The following is a 16,171-nucleotide window of genomic DNA, read 5'->3' as shown; positions in this document are numbered from 1 at the left end:
ATACTCTAACATAAATCATAGCAGTATTTTCTTAGATTAGTCTCTCAGGCAAAAAAAAATTCAAAGCAAAAATAAACAAATGGAATCTAATCAAACTTGAAAGCTTTCATTCAGCAAAGGAAACTATCAAAAAAAATGAAAAGACTACCTATGGAATGGCAGAAAAATAGTACAAACAATGCTACTGACAGGAGGTTAATATCTAAAATATACAAACAGCTCATACAACTCAGTATCGAAAAAACAAACAGCCCAATCAAAAGCTGGGCAGAAGACCTAAATAGACATTTTTCCAAAAATAGATAAATATACAGATGGCCAACAGGTACATAAAAAGATGCTCAACATGGATGGACCTGGAGAATGTTATACTTAGTGAAGTAAGTTAGAGAAAGACAAAAACTGTATGATATCACCTATATGTGAAATCTAAAAAATAATACAAATGAATCTATATACAAACAGAAATAGACTCACAGACATGGAAAACTTACAGTTAGCAGAGGGAAGGACGAGAGTGGGATAAATTAGGAATATGGGATTAACAGATACAAACTACTATACATAAAATAGATCAACAAAAAGCATTTATTGTACAGCACAGGGAATTATATTCAGTCTTAAAATAAGCTATAGTGGAATATACTCTTAAAAAATAACTGAATTGTTTTGCTGTACCCCTGAAACACAAATATTGAAAATCAACAAAATACAAAAAATATATACACATCATAATTTAAAACTATTTTAAGTAATGTTTTCATATACAAACTTTGTTTTTCACAAGAGTATTATTAGTATTTTTTACTTTCTGAACTTCTAAATGCCAGGGTTTTTGATCTGAGTACTGACAAATGTGATAGTCTATCCATTCTTTTTCTTCCTAGCAGGTGTTGGAATTTGGCTTTTGTAATTCTGGCTTTTGACTTTTGGCTGTCAGTGTCATGCATAGTGACTTATCAATGAGAAACCACAACATCTTCTGTTCTAACTTTCCAGTGGCAAAATCTGTATCTTCATGAAGCCAAAATGGCCAGGGCACTCAGTAGTGAAGGGGCCGGTATTTGGTAGGGTCCAGGCCCCAGAACTGAACTGTGTAAAGACATTACACGATGTATTCAGTAGCAGACAGCAGCAGAGATGAAAAGTTTTATGCAAGCCTTGTCTTGGAGTACACCAGAGGTTAAACTCGGGAATCCAAACTCTCCTGTTAATTTTAAGGGCCCAAGAGATGGGAGACATTGAAACAAAGCCAATAATGGGGGTAGAGGAGAAATGATAAGATCATTTTTCAGAAAGAATGAGATGCATTGGTTGACCTTTGGATGACTATGTGCAGTTGGGTTATGGTATAAATCAAGGTTATTCTAGCTATTGTAAACCAATGGGAAGTGTATAGTGGCTCAAACATGATTGACATTATTTCTTGTTCCCCTACTGTTACAAAAAAAAAAGTTATTTTTGCTTTGCAGTCACCTATTTAGTAATGATTCAAAGACTGTGGTCTAGCTATGTACGTAGGAAAAAGAAAAAATGGGTATGATAAACTGCTGGCTTGCCTCTATTGTAAACACTTTTGTTTAAAGACATGTGATTGGTGATCGGGGTATTTGGGTTTGAATATTCATGCTGCATCTCTTCTGATTGGTGATGATGTTGGTTATTTCAAATTTGTCATGTCCTATAGCTGGATTTACTGTGGGCTATATCAGGATCTCTCAAGGATAAGCTAGTTCCCCTATCCCTACTCCCTCCTGGTCTTGAAATTCTTTCTCTTTTATTTGCAGGTTCCTTGAAGATCACTGAATACTCACTGACAGTGTTTGCTTGAAATATGACTGGCACAGTGTTAGGAAGGCTGGCTTAATAAATATGGTATTATTTACCAACCTGTGGCTTGGAGATAATTGTGTATTTCCAATGACCAATAAAAATGCTTTGATAGATTATGTTTAACTGTATAAATGTAAATTAATATTAACATAAAATATATGGGACTGTGAGTCTGATAAGTGCTCATCTCCTTTCTCTTATACTTTCTTGTGCTGTCATGCATTCTAGGTTTCTATTGCCTTGTGCTTTGTGAAAGAATAATTCCCTGCAATGATCTCTTGGGTGAAAGATACAGATGATAGGGACAAAGTGTGAATTTCCACCTAGTCTCTAGGTTGTAAAAATGAACAGAACTTTTTTTTTTTAATTTAAAAAATTGGGAAGGGGGTAATTAGGTTTATTATGTATGTATGTATGTATTATTTTAATAGAGATACCGGGGATTGAACCCAGGACCTCATGCATGCTAAATGTGCACTCTACGACTGAGCTATACCCTCCCCCCTAATCTTTTTTTTGAACAGAACTTTTAATACATGGCTTTGCAGGTTGCCCTAGTATTGCCACAATATCCATGGAACATCACCATGCGATTGGCTAGCAAATGATACCTTGTAGTTTTCTCCATACCATCATTTGCATTATACCTTCTACCTCCCTCTCCCAGCAATAACCAAGTCCATCAATATTGAGATATTAAAAATGTAGGAGAGAATAACTGAAATATAAAAAATAAAATGTTAAAAAAATAAAATATTTCATTCTTTTTTTCTTCTTTCCTCCCTTTATATCATTTTGAAAACATCCAATTCAGTATATAAAATCAGCCTTTGTTGACTTTGAATGGATTACTCTCAGCTGACTTCTCCATCTTTAAGTTATGTAAGATTCCAAAATGTGTGGGGTCATACCAAGTTCCCTTTTATCACCCTTACTCGTCTTCTGTAAGTTCAATATCCCCTATGGAAGAAGAAGGGAAAAAAACCCCACAGATTACAGAGAATTTAAGGTTGCATTGCTATTGCTGTGTAAGTAACTGTCCCTTAACTCTGAATTTGTGATAAAAGTACTGGAACCCTCTGTTCTCAGGTCTGATTTGTGTAAACATCACCTCTGAATTCACTCACAAGTCAGCACCTGAAGCCTGCCAAGCTAAAGTAAAGAAAATAACTGAAATCAATTATTGGTGCTGTTACAGCCTAATTTCCTTGCCATCTAAATGCAGATAAATAGAAAATCTAATTTTTATTATATCTCACCTACCACTTTTAATAAATACTAATGTACATGACTGTGGCTGACCTCCCTCTAGACTTAAAATCAATAGTTGTTGATTAAGGTCTTTTGGGCAGTAGTACAAAGATGAAGACTCGCTATTCATTCCCATTGCCTATTCTCTGATCCCTAAATAGGTTAACAGTAGGCCTATTAAGAAAAGTATTGGAGCAAAATCTGGTCATGTAAGCATACTTGAGCAAGGAAGTGAATTGTGCCTATTATATCTACATGGGCTATGTAGCATTTTTATCACTTGTGATTTCAATTCTACTTTTCACTTTTTAAGGACCATAATGGAAGTCTTTTTTTCTTTTAACTGAAGTATAGTTGACTTAATGTGTTAATTCTAGGTGTACAGCAAAGTTCAGATATATATTTTATATATATATATATATATATATATATATGTATATATTCACTCATATATATTTTAGTTTTCAGATTCTTTTCCATTATAAGTCATTACAAGATATTGAATATAGTTCCCTGTGCTATACGGTAGGTCCCTGTTATTATTTTATATACAGTAGTGTGTATATGTAAATCCCAAATGCCTAATTTATCCCTCCCATGCTTTTCCCCTTTGGTAACTACAGTTTGTTTTCTATGTAAACCTATTTCTGGTTTTTAAATAAGTCAATTTATATAATTTTTTTTAGCTTCCACATATAAGTGATATCATAAGATATTTACCTTTCTCTGTCTTACTTCACTTAATATGATCATTTTTAGGTCTATCCACGTTGCTGCAAATGGCATAATCTCATTCTTTTTTTATGGCTGAATAGGGATAGTCTCATCAGTTTTTTTTTTTTTAAACCACATGCAACTCCAGGATAGCAATTTTAAATATTTTTAAATTATACAATTTCTTATTGGCTTTTCTTACTGATTTCACTCAAACTCCAAATTCCTCAGAAACACAGAACACAGATTTTTACCATAAGAATACTTCTGACCTTGAGTTTGCTTACTAATTTATGGTATAAATACTTTGTTTTTAAAAATATTTCCTTACACATGTTTATTCTTTAAACAGTCACTTGGTGCCAGATATGGTGTCAAACACTGGAGACTCAAAGATAAGTAGCACACAGTCCCTACCTTTGTAGAAATTATGACACAGGGAATATAGGGAAAACTAAGTAATTGTGCTCAAATAGTAAAGAGTGAAAACATATGCTTAGCTGGAGTAGAGGGTATAAAACTGGGAGGTAACACCATAAGTGTAAGATTACAACATGGAAAGTCAAAGCTTTCATAAAACTTTGGCATTAAATGTGATCATCTAGAAGCCTGTGTGTCTGTTTGCTGCATAATGTGGGAACCACTTAAGTAGTGGGAGCTACTTAAAATGAAGACAATTCCACCATAATGAATGTGAAGAAAGAAAATTAATCTGAACCCTGAGGGTGCATCTTGGGGTAATTGAAGATTTAGTAAATAAGATGCTAAGTGAGGAAGTAAAGATTAAGGTAATCAAGAAGAGGGCAACATTTTGGAAATGCACAAATTCACAGAAGCCTCCTTCCCACTCCTTCCTGAGGAAAGACCAATAGACTACACTGAATACTAGAGACCTAACGATCAGGTTCATGGACAGACATCATTATTATTTTCTTCATTGTCTTAATGAAGTTCTAATAGAGAAATTAATATGTTTCTTCTGTTTGTCCTTCCTTAAGCTGGTGTACCCTTTCAAGAATATCAATATATGTTAGCTATATAACTGAATATAAAAAGCTGGGCATGCAAAGATTTCCATGTATGTTAAATGCCAAATTTAGTTGGCATCTAGGCTCAGTGTCAAGGACTTAACTACTCCCCTAATCAAAAATAGGAAATATGGCAGGAATTCTGAACAACAAAATGCAGCTGATCCTAGACATAGATGTGTGAAGTAAAAAGATAGAGGGAGCTATAATTTCCTATAATAATTATACCAATATAATATATTGTATATAATATTTAATAATAGAAGGTATATTATATATAATGATCATATATATGTAAAATAGTAGGTATTATATATACGTGTTTGTGCGCGCGCACATGCAGTCATTCCTCGGTATCAGAAGGGAATTGGTTCCAGGACCTGCTATGGATATCAAAATCTGTGGATGCTCAAGTCCCATAGTTGGCCCTCCTTATCTGCAGTTCCTGCATCCAAGAATTCTACCAACTGTGTTGTATAAAATTTGAGATCCAGGGTTGGTTGAATCCATGGATGTGGAGCTGCCCATATGGAGGGGAACAGTGTGTTTATTGGGGGGGAAAAACTGCATATAAGCAGACCCATGCAGTTTAAACCCAGTGTTGTTCAAAGGTCAACTGTATGTCTGACTGCCTGCCTGACTGCCTATCTCCCTCCCTCTCTCTATGGAGAGAGAGTATGTGGCTTCATTAAGCTCGGGGGGGGGGGGCATAAACTTACTACCATGTGTAATGTTTTATGGGAAAAAAATCTATTCCATATTCTAATGTGTGATTTTCAAAATTTGAAACTTCCTGAACCTAAATTGAATACTGCCTACATTAACTCGTCGAGTTTAGAAACCATCTACTGACCCTATGAGATTACCATGTCACGAATTTTCCCTGGGTTTTTAGAGGCTGTTATTCTTCCTGTTCCTACATGTACAGTATTTTGGATCTCTGGCAAGGTGCCTTCACTTTCCATGGCAGTTTTAAAACTCTGTGGTTTTGCAATATTCTGAAATGGTAAACAACAAATGCAGCAAACATTATTCCCACTAAGCATGCATATTTCATCAGAAGCATGAGTTGTTTAAAATTTCACAAAAATTCAAAGCCATAATCCAACCTTGAGGTAACAAACTGATTATAAAATAGTTTTGTACTTAATATGGAATTAGAAACGTTTCTGGTAACCAAGCTAAAATGTGTGGAGTTAAAACAGGCACCTATGAATTACAAAGCTTTGTTGCCATCAAGAGGTTCCTGCTGACATAAATATGCCTATGTGATTTACAAAAAAAAAATGCTTTTTATTTTGTAACTGGTAGTTAGGAAATATTTTAATATATTTCAGATGTTTGTGAAAACTGTGAAATAGGAGTTAAATATCACAACTTGTACACGGGCTTTCTGTTTTCAATATATACATATTTTAGTACCTAGAGGGCTGACCTCAGTCACTTACATCTCTTTAAGGGAAATAATGGGACCTAATAAGAGGTGGTTTTATTCTGTAACTTCAGTTCTTGAGCCATAGTCTTTCGTCTACAAATTTATTTTCCTCAGGATTGGCCCAAGGCAAAAGTTTTAAGACAAAATTCTGTCTTACTTTGCTTGCCTTCCTCTCCAAACTTCCTTTCATTTGTTACATTCCCTTTCTTTATTCTCATGGTGGCACTCCAACTTGGTCTATTTTTGTGTGGATAGTGCCCCAACTTCCTATCACAAAACAAAACAAAACAAAACAAAAACAAATGAAAAAAAAAAGCAAACACAAATGTATTACTTTATTATCTAGACTTTAGTTGGTTATTATGAAAAAAATTCCCTGAAAATAATTCCCAGTAAGGTGTGCATGACTTACTATACAACTCTGCATTAACGTTTTAAAGATTATTAAGGACAGTTATTAGAGACAACTTCTAACATATTTGATTTAGGTTGGCAAATATTAATAGAATGAATATTTTGTGAAAGGTACTGTTCTAGGTGATAGAATGTTAAAAAATAAATGGAAAGGAAATGAGGATTGAGGTCTAATATATTACTGTTTTTTATGTATTGTTTCATTTTATCTTCAGAGTAAGGTAATATGATACCTATGCTATTTTTCTTTCACAAGCTGAGGTTCACAGTCTTAAGCTATTACCCATGATCAAATCTGAAAAACTAGAAAAGTATACATTTGAATCCATGTCCATCTACTTCTACAGAACAGAATATGACAATTACCACACTTAAGCCAAAGCACAAATGAAGACTATAGGAACCTGGGGGAAGGGAAGAGAAGATGATCTTAGCTGCCTGGATAGATGAGAAAATATTATCATAATGAAGATGGGATTTGAGACTGGCTTAAAATACAGGTGAATAAAATTAGCTTAGAAGGTAGGAGTATTATAGTTATAAAATGGAGTTTAATGAAAAATGACTTAATAAAAATGTAGGATGTGATAGGTAACGAGATAACATTTATTTGGCAGAACCATGGGGTATAAATAGTGAAAAAAATACGAGACTGGAAAACAGAGTTGAATCATATCACAAAGATCCAGGTATATAAGATTGAGGGGTTATAGGTAATATAGAAGGCCATGGGAATCTTTAAAGACTTTTAAATAAATATATGAAATTTACTCAGTCTGCATTTTAGACAGTATAATATAAATACAGGATCTGAATGGATTAAATGGAATTTGGGAGATTAGTCTAGGTAAGAAATAATCAGATTCTAAGCTGTGTAAGGAAAAAGATCAAAGACATGCATATTGTTGAGGTACAGTTATGCTTGAGAACTGGCTGGTTGTCAGTAAATAAAGATATCAATGTCTCTAGGGTTCAGTATTTGGGTGACTTGGATAATGATGATAATACTAATAGAAATTGATGGAAGATGAGCTAATTATGGTGTGATGAGTGATGGTTTATTATTTGAGGTTTCTGGAGAAGAGTCGAAGCCAGATGACTGAAAATGACCACAAAGCTCTGAAGTTCCATCGGGTCATGCAGCAATGCTACATGTTCTATATTTAGCTTACTCCTTCCCTCTGGCCCACAGTGCCTTACCTACTGATTCAAAGCTTCTGTACTCCATGTCCTCCCTTACTCTCAGCGAATTTTACCTTTTACTTCACTGAAAAGAGAATATCCCCAAAATGATAAATTTTGCTTCCAATTCTACAAATTTAGTCGTATTCACATAAATCCTAATTCTTTTTTTTTTGGATAAACTTTTTTCTCTTTCTTTCAAAGGTCAGTAATACTTGTATCTCATCCCCTATTAGCTTCCCAGGAACTACCATCATTGACCATCTCTCATTGGCATTATCAGTCTATTCTATTATTTGAGGTTTCCATTATCATTACGTATTTAGAATCTCTGATCTTAAGACAGTAGAAACTATGATAAAAACAAAATAATTCCAGTTACTGTCCTCTCCAGACCCTTTCACAGCTCAGCTGCTGTATTCTTACATTCCATTTATTCTTCAACCCACACCAATCTGAATCTGTTCCCTTTGTAGCAAAAATAGCTACTCATATTAAAGTCTTTATTTCAGTATTGCAAATTTAAGTAGAAACATTTCTTTCATCATATTATTAGATTTATCAAAAGCATTCAACAAAGGTAACCACCGATCTTCTTAATATTCTCCCTTTGAATACTTGAAACAATGCTCTCTTGATAATCCTCCCTACATTTAAGATCACCTCTTTACTCTCCTTTTTGAAATTCAGCTCCTCAGAGATTTTCTCAAGTGGGAGCTCTTTTCTCCATCTTTTTCTCTCCTTTTCTTGCTCTCTCCCTCTTACATCTATTCCTATGACCTCAGATGCATTTTATAAACTGATGGCTTCCAAATGTGCATCTTCAGACCCTTCCTGAGTGAAGGCTTTATAAGCCCCGCTGCCTGCTTCACCTCTCCTCTAAGATGTCTCTCTAGAATCTCAAGTTCAGAATGTTCAAAGTTAAATATTTTGTCTTTCCCAGACCTCTTTTAATCTTCATCTCAGGAACACACAATACCCTTCCTCCTGCTGATAGAGCTACATACCTAGGAGCTATCCCCTTACCCACCTACTCCATCTAGTAAAGACCAAGTTAATAGGCCTCCTATCTCATTTCTTAGCCTCTATTCTAAAAATAATGTTTGATATATTAAAAAATCTAATAGTAATTTAGAAATGGAAAAATCAATGTAATAAACACTGATAGCAAAATTAAGCACTAGAATGTTACCAAAACTGTTGTTTTTATCCTACATCCTGCCTTCTGGGAGGTTAACCAATATCCTTAATATGAATATATCCTTAATTTGCTTTGATTTTCAAAGTAATTTTCTACATGTGTTGTATATCCCTAAAAATACTTTGTTTAATCATGCCTTTACTCCAGTTTCCATCATTATAATATTATGCTATTTGTTGATATCTGGGATTTTAAAAATTCCAATTAAGGTACTATTTCTAAGATGTATGGATTCTACTCCATGATTTAACAACAGTTTTAGTAATCATATAGAAAGTAGGTTACATTATGTTTTTATTTTGTTTTGTTTTATTTTTTTACTTTCTACTCTTTGATTGCTTCCCAAACCCACTAGCACAATCCATAAGATTCTAGCCACTGGCTGCTTTTTTCATGTCACTGTGTGGGCATGAAATTGTGTCCTATAACCATCCTAGATTTTTAAAACTTTCTTGAAGGTAACAAGTCCTTTTCCACCACAGGTAATTGCATCAATGGTTTATTTCCTTCAACAGGGATAAATTCCCCATTCTAACCTCAATTTCACCTAGAACAGTTATACAAATTTTCTTCAAAAGTTTTGACTCCTGCCACTCAATTTACTCTTTCCCAAGAGTTTTTGCTGTATTCATGGAACCCATTAAAATTTACAAACATTCATGTGTTCTTTTGTTAGCTTTCTAATCCTTAATATGAGGTGGGAGTGCTTATTAAATGTGTAAACTATAATTCCCATGACAGTCATTGCATGTTATCTAGTACTACATGCTTAATACCAAGTACTAGGCCACATGCTAGACACTAAATAAAAGTTGTTGAAAAGAAGAGTGAAAATTAATTTCCTGTAACCCATGGAACATATAGCTGAACAGAACAAGCAAGTTCTCAAGCATTGATTTACAAGTTCTTTTAGTATATATTTATAGAGACAGGATTAATTAAAAAGGAGAAAATACAACACATTCTATATTTGATTATGTAGCAAAGCCAAAATCCTATCTGAAAAACATTCATTCTAAATTTATGAGAGTGATGTCACCAACATAGTAACATAGATCATTCCTGACATGCTCCCTCTCACAAGAAACACAACTACATACAGTTCATGGATAAGACACCACTGAGGAAATCCTTGAAATGGGAATGAGCCTGAAGCACCCTCTCTCCTCCCCTCTTCATCACAGAGACCAAGACAGACAGCATTAGAAGGGTAAAAGGAGTGGTTATTCACTGACTGCATTGCACCTTTTTTAGGTGTGCACACCACACCAGTGTGGAAAGAAAGCTCAGTGTAGGCATCCAGCTCCCTTAGCACTGTGAGTCACTTCTTGGGAGTGGCCACTCCAGTCTCACCTCATGAAAATCATGGGGGAATCTGCAGGGCTTGACCACTGGGAATTGAATTATGACCAAAAAAAGTGGGGAGAGTCTTGGCAGACCAAGTAATGGATCTTGGCAGACCAAGTTCCTACCTGCAGCACCCAAGTAGTAATCCCAACCAGTGACTCTGCTCATCTGTAGAGTCAAAACAGTGATGCAGTCTGACCAGGGAACTCAGCAGGGTGAAATCTGTGTTCTTAAGTGAAGAGCTTTGCTGACTGTAAAGCCTTGTCTGCTCCTGCCAAGGCAAGGGAGCTGAGTCAGAGCTATGCCCACTGCTGAATGTAGTTCCTGGTTCCACTCCACTAGAAAGGCTGGCCAGAATACCTGAAAGATGGCCCCACATCACTTGAGCAGAAAATACCACAGGCAGAGATGACTGTCCACAGAGCAAAGCTAGTTCACTGTTCAGCCAGTGAACTTGGGGCACTGGTTCACAGTTAAGACCACAGAGCCTTGTCAACTTTGGAGATGGCTGTGCAGGGAGAGGGATGAGATCTTCGCCTGTGCAGGGAAACTTAGTTTCAACCCAGCCCATTGCTGAAGACAGCACTCAGCCCGCCCTACCAGGAAAGCTAACCAGAGCACATGGGAAACTGCATTGCTCATCCAGCAGCCCTGCTTACAGTGGCTCTGAGATAGAGAGCACAACTCATGGCCCTCCCTGTCTGCAGAGGAAAACCAAAGGCTCCATCTGGTTAGGGGATTCACTGCATAGTCTTGCCTGATTTGAATCCCTTAACAGTGAGCAGTGTAGGCCCTAGGGACTGCTCTGCTGACCTGCCAAGGCAGGGAAGCTGATTTGTAGCTTCACCTACTAATGAGCATAGTACTCAGTCTGACCACCTAGTTAGCTTGACCAGAGAGTCCAGGCAACCATGGAGCCCATCCTACAGCCTTGCTTGGGTGGGAAACCAAATCAGCAGTCCTATCCAACTATTCTCAGCCAGTAGAACACCCTCCCACCTCTGAGCACGGGGCAGTGACCTCACCACAAAATAGGCCCTAATAGTGAGCACACCTGCTCAAGAACATCACCAGTGGACCCATTCAGAAACCCAAACCAAACTCTAAAGAAATAATGACTTATGGACTGTTGGACAAAGAATTCTGAATTTTCTTAAAGAACTTTAGTGAAGTGCAAGAACACATAGATAACTCAGTGAAAAAAAGAAAACAACGCATGAACAAAACAGGAAGTTCAAAGAAATAGAAACCACCATAAAATAGAAATCCTAGAGCTAAAATATACAATGACTGAACTGAAAAATTCAATACAGAGCTTCAAAAGCAGATTTCACCATGTAGAAGAATTCATGACCTAGAAGACAACACATTTGAAATTATCCAGTCAGTGGAGGAAAAAAAGAATGTAAAAGAGTGAAGAAAGCCTATGAGACTTAAAGGAAGCAAAGGAAAAAATATCTGTATTGTGGAAGTTCCAGAAGGAGAAGAGAAAGCAAAAAAGACAGACAGTATATTTAAAGCAATAATGACTGAAAACATTCCAAATGTGGAAAGAAAAATGGACATCCAGATTCATGAGGCCCAAAGTATCTCAGATAGGTTGAACCTGAATAGAGCTACACCAAAACACATAAAATTGCTGAGCATCAAAGACAAACAAAGAACTTTAGAATCAGCAAGAGAAAATAGAGAAGTTGCTTACAAGAGAACCCCAATAAGACTTTAGGTAGATTTCTCAACAGAAACTTTCAGGCCAGAAGAGAATGGAATGATATATTGAAAGAAAAATAAAAAACGGTCAATCAAGACTTCTATACCTTGCAAAACTGTTCTTCAAAAGTGAAGGAGAAATAAAATGTTTTTCAAACAAGTAAAAATTGAGGGAGTTTATTACCACTAGCCTTCCCTATCAAAAATTCTAAAGGGGGTTTATTTTAATGGAAGCATGAGGGTGCTAGATAATATAAAAACAGAAGGTAGTATAAAACTCATTGGTGATGTTAAATATAAAGTCAAAGTTAGATTTTTGTAATATGGTAATGGCTGTATGTAATTCATTTACAACTGTAGTTTTAAGTTAAAAAACAAAAGTTAAAAAAAAGAACATTAACTTCAGTAATCTGTTAGTGTATACACAATATTAAAAAATATGTAAACTGTAACAACAATAACCTAAAATGTGAGGGTGAGGAGAAGAAAAAGTGATAAGTTTAGAAATTCCATGGAAGCTAAGTTGTTGTATACAAACATGCTAAACAAGTCAAAGCACACTAGTACCAAAATTCATTAAAAAAAAAAAAAAAAAAAGACTAAGAAAGGATGAACAATGGATCTACAGAACAGCCAGAAACAATGAACAAAATGGCAATAGTAAGCCCTTACCTTTCAGTAATTACTATAAATGTAAGTAGGTTAAATTCTCCAATCAAAAGAAATAGAATAGCTAAATGGATGAAAAAACAAAACCCAACAATATGCTACATACAAAAGACTCCCTTTAACCTTGAAGACACACAGACTGAAAATATCGGGTTGGAAAAGGTATTTCAAGCAAATGGTAACTGAAAAAGGGGAAGGGCTGTAGCTATACTTATATCAGTCAAAATAGACTTTAAACTAAAAAACAGTAAAACATGGAAAAGAAGGTAATTACATAATGATAGATGGGTTAAGCCATTAAGATAAAACAATTATAAATATTTATGCATCCAACACTGTAACACCTAAAAAGGTGAAACTTAACAGAGCAAAAAGTAGAAATAAACAGCAATATAGTAATAGTTGGGGACTTTAATACCCCACTCTCAACAATGGATAGATCATTCAGATGGAGAATAAATAATTGCAGATTTGAACAACATTATAAAACAAATGGACCTAACGAACATACATAAAGTATTCTACCTGATAGCAGCAGAATACACAATCTTCTGATGCATACCTCAGAGCTTGGGCAGTGGCCTCACACAAAATGAAGCCCTATTAGTGTGCCTGCCTGCTTGAGAACATCACTGGTGGACATTCAGAAATCTAAACTGAAATATTTTCTAAGATAAACCATATGTTAGGCCACAAAACAAGTCTTATCAAATTCAAGAAGACTGAAATCATACCAAGTATCTTCTCTGACTACAATGGTATGAAACTAAATAACAGGAGGAAAACTCATGAATATATGAAAATTAACACCCTAGCAAACAACCAATAGATCAAAGTTGAAATTAAAGGCAAAATAAAAACTTATTTTGGGACAAACACACACAGAAACACAACATACCAAAACTTATGGGATGAAGCAAATACTGTTCTAAAAGGGAAGTTCATAACGAAAAAAGCTACATTAAGGAAAAAGAAAGATTTCAAATAAACAACCTAACTGTAATTTCTAGTCTCAAGAAACTAGAAGAAGAACACTAAGCCCAAAGTTAGCTGACAGAAGAAAATAATAAACATTGGAGCAGAAATAAATAAAATAGAGAGCAGGAAGACAATAGAAAAGATTAATGAAACTAACACTTGGTTCTTTGAAAAGATAAACAAGATTTACAAGCCTTTAGTTAGATTAATCACGTTAAAAAAGGAAGAGGACCAAAATCAACAAAATTAGATATGAAAAAGGAGATATTACAACTGTCACCACAGAAATACCAAGGATTATAATATTCTGCTATGAATAAGTATATGCAAACAATTGGGACAACCTAGAAGAAATGGAAAAGTTCTTAGAAATGTACAACCTACCAAGACTGATCAGGAAGATACAGAAAATGTGAACAGATTAATTACTATTAAGGATTTTGGATCAGTAATTTAAAATCTTTCAAGAAAAAAAATACCAGAGAAGCAAAATGGCGGAGTAGAAGGATGCTTGTAGCTCACCTTCTCCCACAAATACACCAAAACTCACATCTATCGACCTACTCAGCCAAGCAGAGCACGTGCTGAACTCCCACAGAACATCACCCTCTTCAAAAGACAAAGACGCCAAAAAGCTGGTAGGAGAAAAGGAAAAAAGAAAGAAGAAAAAGCAAAACAGTGCGGGACCGATCCTGTAGGGAGGGAGCGGCAAAGGGTCTCCCCCCCTCCAACGGAGAGGCCAATGGGACGGAGAGGGAGCCTCCAAGGCTCAGATCTGCCCCGAGCACCCCTTGACCGACAGAACTGAGTTAAATGGGCACAAAGGGTCCCCACAACACCCAGCCTGAGACGTGAGCTGGCAGCTGGGGCCAAGACAGGCTGCTCAAGCCGGGTGGAAGACTGGGGCGGCTGCACTGAGGCAGCCCTGGGGGGACTGCAGAGGGCTGCACGCCATGGTTGGGAGGGGATACGGAGCAGAACAACCTCAGTCCCCCATAAATTGTGAAAAAAGCAAAGCAACACAGCTTGTGTGCCCTGTGGGGAGGGGCTCCGTAGCCTTTGTCTCCTCAGACCTGTGCTGCCATTACTGGCGCTTCTCACGAGAAGAGAGGCATGGCACAGCCAACGCCGCCATCTCCTCCTGTGCGCAGTTGGGGCCGAGACCTAAATCTGCGCCCGGGGGCTCTGCAATCTCCTGGGCAGGACTGAGATTTATTTACAGCCCAAGGCAGATAGGATCTTTCTGCCCTGGCACCTCAGAGAACTTGTGCTGCCAAGACAAACAAGGAGCTGAGATTTGGCACAGAGCAGGGGCAGGGCCGTTCCATGGTCTTCCAAGAGCCCGCCTTCAGAGCACCGACCCAAGGCAGAGCAGGTAGCTGCACAGAGCAGCAGAGCAACCAGTGCCAGGAAAGGGTGGGCGGCCAACCGCCTTCCTGGCAGGAACGCAGCACCTAACCACGGTGCTGGGAGGGGGTGCAATCCACCCACCTGCCTCGCCTAAGCACAGCATCTGACTGCGGCATTTGGAGGGGGAGCAACGCCACCCCTGCCCACCCACGGGGAAAGAGCTCAGCACCTGACCCAGTGTTGGGAGGGGGTGCGATCTGCTAGCCTACAGCCAGCCACTGGGAGCAGCACAGATGAAGGTGCCAACAGAGGGCCTCTGGAAACAGCAAGCTGAGTTCATGAAACAGGGTGAAGACACAAAGACCTCTCGATAAAATCATTAAGAGCAGACCGTCTCCAGGAGAACTACATAACTGATACTCCTTAAGCCACAGTGTCTGAGATATGAGCAATATGAAGAAGCAGAGGAACGACTCCCAATTAAAAGATCAAGAGAAATCCCCTGAAAGCACAATCAAGGAAATAGACATTGATGGCCTACTAGATCAAGATTTCAAAAAAGGAGTGATCAAAGTACTGAAGGAACTAAAAGAAATAGTGTTTAGAGATATAAAATATGTCAAAAATGAAATAGAAGCTATAAAGAAGAGCCAAGTAGAATTAGTAAACTCATTTGCTGAGATGAGAGCTAACCTAAAGGCTGTACAAAGCAGGATAGATAATGCAGAGGAACGAATTAGTGACCTAGAAGACAGGATAACAGAAAGCACCCAATCAGAACAGCTGAGAGAAAAACAAATAAAAAACAATAAAAACAATATAAGGGACCTATGGGATAATACAAAGCATGCCAATCTACGCATAATAGGGGTTCCAGAAGGGAAAGAAAGAACAAAGGGGATTGAAAAGATATTTGAAGAAATCATGACTGAAAACTTCCAAACCTAAAGAAGGAATCAGATATCCAAGTACAGGAGGCTCAGAGGGTCCCAAAAAGGAAGAACCCAAACAGACCCACACCAAGACATATCATAATCAAGATGGCCAGAGTCAAGGATA

The 16,171-nt window shown here is 37.0% G+C and overlaps 2 long non-coding RNA genes across 2 annotated transcripts in view; one reads left to right on the top strand and one right to left on the bottom strand.

The window, feature by feature from the left end:
* The window catches only part of LOC116154760 (uncharacterized), a 147,245-nt gene extending 145,378 nt beyond the window's left edge, over positions 1 to 1,867 (top strand). Inside the window, exon 8 of the long non-coding RNA XR_010384826.1 lies at positions 1,788 to 1,867. This is a non-coding gene — a long non-coding RNA (uncharacterized LOC116154760). The remainder of the gene's footprint in view (positions 1 to 1,787) is intronic.
* LOC116154763 (uncharacterized) overlaps positions 1 to 16,171 on the bottom strand; it is a 132,351-nt gene that overhangs the window by 49,885 nt on the left and 66,295 nt on the right. The gene's annotated exons all lie outside the window — the stretch shown is intronic.

Source organism: Camelus dromedarius, chromosome 2 (assembly GCF_036321535.1).
Source record: "Camelus dromedarius isolate mCamDro1 chromosome 2, mCamDro1.pat, whole genome shotgun sequence".
Taxonomy (NCBI): Eukaryota; Metazoa; Chordata; class Mammalia; order Artiodactyla; family Camelidae; genus Camelus; species Camelus dromedarius.
Note: the sequence above shows the minus strand (reverse complement) of the source record. Positions and strands in the feature narration are given on the sequence as shown.